Consider the following 5,260-nt stretch of genomic DNA (forward strand, 5'->3'; position numbering starts at 1 on the left):
AGTATCTAAGCTATAAAGAATTCATTTCTATTTTTTTTTCCAGTACTAGTCATTGTTATTACATCCAATGCAATCAAAAACTTATGCAGCTCCAGAATTTCTTTTAAGGTAATCAAATAGCTATAAAAAAGCCTCATCATCCCCACTTTGTGAGCAAGGGGAGAGAGAGAAGGGCAAACTGCTGTGGCCAAGACCAGAGTGGTGCAGGAGCAGCAGCAGAATTAGCAGCGAGCCTGAATGAACACGTAGCCACATTTCAGCTACCCCAGACCACACCATCCCTGCAGCTTTGCTGTCTGCACTTGACTTCAAGTATTTGGGACTTTTAATAATCAGGCTCCCAGAAAACTGAGTATTCCCTCCAAGACTCTGCCCATGAAAATACTGCTTTAGGACTTGTGCCGAGCTCTGTCAAAAGCAGACAGGAGGCAGCACAAAGTTCTCCCAGGAAATTCATGCCTGCCTAACCACAAGATCATTTTTGTCTTCTAGGACTCTATTAGTTCACTGAATACCTTCCAACTGTCTGGAAACAGAAACAAGTTGAGGCAAAGATCCTACAGCTTATAGCCTTATTGTAACTCTGATTCACTGGCTACACCAAGATCATCCTAGAAAGGAAACAGGAAAGTAAAACATAGGCTAAAGATCTATGATGCAATATAGTCACCCAGTAATTTGCAGCAGAAATCAAACAAATTAAAGCTTTAACCACGTTTAATGAAGATTATCCTGTATTTTCTAGTTTTTAAAACCAGTAATAAACCATCCTTTATATCCATATATGTATACATACATAACTGTATGAATATTTACTTCTACACCCATAAACACAGGAAGCTGTAGTTTTTTTCAGCCATGCAAGTAACTGATTTAAGATCTCAAAAATCTAGAGGATAGACTGTATGATAAAAAGTATAGAAAATTAAGACAACAATTAGTTTTCTCCCAGAAATGGTAGCATGCCTTTCATATTTAAAAAAAAAAAGGAGGGAAGAGGAAGGGTAAAGTGCTGTTATGGTAGTGCCAGTAAGTTGCTCAACAGTTAGCTAGGCAGACGTGTAGATATGATCAATCTAATTACCAAGCCACCAGAAAAATAGCTCCAGAAAGGAAAGTAACAATAAAAAGACTAAGCTTCTTTGCAGAGTTTCACAGTAATTATAGGAATCAGAATGGGAACCCTGAGGGCTAGAAGACATTTCTTTAATTATCAACAGTAATCTATCTTGGCTAAATAGGATACAGTAAAAGAAGTTTAATTTTAAACAAGCTCCCTCACTTTGCCCTATTTCTCCCACTGGAGTCTTCTTTTGGGAACACAGAACATTTGGCATTCTCTCATAGGTGTTGCAGATAATAACAGAACCTGTACCATCTCCTTGGTCTTTCATGTGTTAGGCATCTCTCCAGGACAAAAACATTATACAAAAGAATGACTGCCAGACTGCAATAAGGCTGAACCTCTCAGAGGACTCCAGACATTTATTCTTACACCTCTATACTTATTATTATATGACAACACAGAAATCCTTCAGCGACCACAAGATCTGTTACTATCTAGTTAGAAGGATCCCAAATAAAAGAGAAACTCATTTCCATAAAAAAAAAAAGATGTCAAAAAGCACACACATCTAAGCCAAACATCATACAAACTTTTTCACAGTTCAACCACACAACTACAGATATGGGATTACTGGACTTCATCTGCACTCTAGAACCCAGACATTTGGCTTGCTTTTTGCAAAGCCAAAATAGCTTATAGGAGACCACAGGAGACTAGACAGAAGTACATTTAGGAATTTTTCAGGCATGGATGGCATTTCTTTCCATACAGGTACCTAGGATCATGGTGGTCTATGGATCAGCTCTAAGGGGGTCTACGGTACGTAACTAACAGAAGCAGGTCTATCGGTCAAGTACCTACTTAAGTGTGCAAACAGTCTCTTAAGTTCATCAGTGTGGTCTGCATCTCCACTGGAAAATAAACAGAGACACAAGTCTGAAAAAAACTATCTTGGAAACCCCTTTATAATGCCATGATGATCTGTCCTGCAACAAATCCTTTTTCCACAGAGACTTTTACCAGCATCAGCAAAGTCTGCCCAAAGAGAACCAACCGCAGGGTCAGGAATTCAATTTTCAGGTCTTTTTTTGTAACTGCTGAGATTTAATTAGTCATTCTAATTAGGAAAATATATATGTCTCTTTTTGTGCCCAAAGCACAAAGACCCGGTAAGGCTATCAAGCAGTTTTCACTGTGGAGGTGTGGCCTTGAGTTAAAGAACTTCTCACCTCCAGATGTATCCTGCTCCACTGCAAGAGTCAGCTCTCCTGTGTGCACAGCTGCTATTCCAATTACAGGCACAACCTAAGTCACTCAACCCAAATAAAATCAGCAAACCAGTCCACTCATTCTTTTTAGCTTAACAGCTTTCTGCGCTTAGTCTGGATTATTCTTTCTTCTCTATATAATCAACCAATTCTCTCCTTTTTCTTCTCTGTATAATCAGCCAGTTCTCTCCTTCATAGAATAAAAAACAAACAAACAAAAAACAGAAAATGAACTTAAAAATTATTCAAGACATGCTGTTTAGGAAGCTCCACTAGTGTTTGTTAGTATTTACAAAAGGTGACTTGCCTTGCCCCATTAACTACGTTTATAATATGTAGGAGCATCTAGAGATTTCTAAACTAACTGCCCAAATCTTACAAACTTATCTTTTACTAAGAAGAAGGAACTACCACTCAACTTCCTGTGGAAGTATGATGACTTCTGTTAGTAACTGGATGAAAGCAAATTTCCTCTGCTTTTGATTACTTTTAGAGAAAAGCTTATCTGGTAAGTATTTAAGGAACTATAGTAGCAATAAAATATTCTTAGGGATATGGAATAAGCTGAAGGTTATACAGGTTTTTTGCTTTTTAAGAGAAGCCAAATCAATACAGTGCAATATACAATACAAACTATTAGATGATATTATTATAATGTATTAGATAGATTGCTCTATGCATTTAGCAGTGTTATGCTTGGTTAGACCAAGCCAGCTGTATGGACAGTCAATTATATCCAGACCACAATGAGACATGTAAAAACATAAAATGTAAGCATATCCGTCTCTTATCATTCCTGTTTCAACTTTTTCAAGCCCTTCTTTCATTTTCCCTGTTGCTTTCTCTAATCTTCCCCCCATTCAGTGCTACCAGCTTAATTACTTCACCCAGAGATCCTGGCTCTGCAGATGATCACAGAATGAACAGCACAGGGAGCTCCCTGGATTGCAGAGTCCACAAGAGCTAGCTTAGATTGTAGAGATCCCTTCTGCAACAAAACACCTTCTCCTTCTAGAACTCTTGCGCTGGGCCTCTCATTTTTAATGTCTATACGCCACTATATAATCAGCAGTACTTGCCCAGTTCACTGGCTCACAGATTCTTGTCTCTGTAGTAGATATGGTTTGTCTTCATTGATCAGAGAAGTAACTCAGATACATGAGAGCTACTCAGCAAGAAACTTGAAGGCCAAAGAGCCTATTTGTGCAAAACAAGCTTCTCACTATTTCCTGTCTGATGACCCCACTCCCCAGACACCTACCTTCAATTCTTAGCATTGACAACTCTGTATCTGGATATTTATTTTTCCTCTGCATACAAATTCTTAGAAATTTAGGACAGAAGCAAGCACAGGATCATTGTCTGCTATATAATCTGGGCCATTAATTAGCATACACATTTTCTGCAAGAAGCCCAAAAACTTTAATTACAAAAAAAATTTAAGATACAAAATACCAAACAGAACACTAAAATACCCAGCACAAATAGAAAGCAGACTTTTTTAGGTAGCTACTATGTGCTAACAGGCATCTGGTCAGGTATAGTGAACATTGAGGTAGTTTCTTATCCAAAACTGACTTTCCAAGCCCACCTGCTTAGGCTAATCTAAATGCCAGAAACACCTGATTTTACAAGATATTCACTGTGCTTTCTCATTAGCTAGGTGAACCAGGCCTGTGGAGCAAACATGCTAATTTCTGTTATAGGCATTATGCAAATAACTTTCCTCCTTTCTCATCTGAAGTATGAAAATCTACCACTTAACCTTTTAGCCAAGACACAGACAACAGCTTGTCTAACTTTCAGAGCTCTAAGAAATTGCATACCCCACTTAAGCTAATGGTTATAGACTGGACTTACCGCTGTCTTTGAAAATCTAAACGTAAGTTACAGCTCAGTGTCACTTTGCAAGCTAGCGCTTAGAGGTGGGTAAAACTCTTGGAACTGCCAACATGTGATATTTAGCTTATTATACTCATTTCTTTTTCTACTTTTAGTTTACCTGCAGGTAGGAGCAAGGAACACAGCTTGGTGCCTCTGCCTAGACAGACCTCCTGGGCTATGCTCTGCCCTCATCCCCTCTGCTCAGTCCTTACGACCTCGAGCCCGTTTTGTGCAGGACGGGGGCACCCTCTCTCCATTCAGCATCCTATTCCAAGTCGCCTGGGCTGACTTGTGAAGCTGTCACACATTTGTCACCTTTTCCTCACCGGCTCGCTCAGGTAACACTGACTGTTACTGTAAGAGTCATTCATTTGCTCAATATTCGCAGTTTGCTCCTTGGCAGCCCGGCTGACCGGACGCGCAAGTATCTTCGCGGCGGCAGCGGTACCGCAGCGACGGCTCTGCCCCGCTCCCCGACGGCGGCGGTAACCCCGGGCCGGGCCCCTCGAGCCGCCTCTCCCGGGCCGTTATCCCCGCCGCGCTCCCCTCGGCGCCAACTGCTCCGCTGTGGCAGCCGCGCGCGCTCCCAACGGCTCCAACGGTCGCCGCCGCCGCCGCCGCGCGCGCGCGCGCTCCCCTCAGCGCTGGGGGCGGGGCGGGGCGGGGCGGGGAAGACACCGCGCTGCCCCCACCCCACAATAGAGTCTCCAGAACTTCCGGGCGCCAGCACCAAACTCCGCCCGCCCTCCCGCCTACCCCGCATACGTCAGCGCTGACGCCACCCGCGCAGGCCGCCAATCCGCGTGGGGCGGCCGCGCTCAAATCTTCTAACAGCTGTGTGGCGGGCTGAGGCGAGGGGTGCGCGCGCGTGCGGGGGGGCTGAGGCGAGGGGCGGCGGCGGCGGCGGCGCGCGCGGCGCTGAGGCGAAGGGCGCGCGCGGCGCTGAGGCGGCGGCGCTGAGGCGGCGGCGGCGGCGGCGATGCTCGTTACGCCCAGCAGAAGCGCCGCCGGCGGCCCGGCCGCCGCCCGCCGCCGGGGCGCC

At 44.0% G+C, this 5,260-nt stretch overlaps 1 long non-coding RNA gene across 2 annotated transcripts in view; it reads right to left on the reverse strand.

The window, feature by feature from the left end:
- Positions 1–4,780, reverse strand: part of LOC106492650 (uncharacterized) — a 386,415-nt gene extending 381,635 nt beyond the window's left edge. For both annotated transcript variants that reach the window (XR_010884044.1, XR_010884043.1), the window contains exon 1: positions 4,337–4,780. This is a non-coding gene — a long non-coding RNA (uncharacterized lncRNA). The remainder of the gene's footprint in view (positions 1–4,336) is intronic.
- Between the last annotated feature and the right edge of the window lie 480 nt (positions 4,781–5,260).

This window comes from Apteryx mantelli, chromosome 4, assembly GCF_036417845.1.
Source record: "Apteryx mantelli isolate bAptMan1 chromosome 4, bAptMan1.hap1, whole genome shotgun sequence".
Lineage (NCBI taxonomy): Eukaryota > Metazoa > Chordata > Aves > Apterygiformes > Apterygidae > Apteryx > Apteryx mantelli.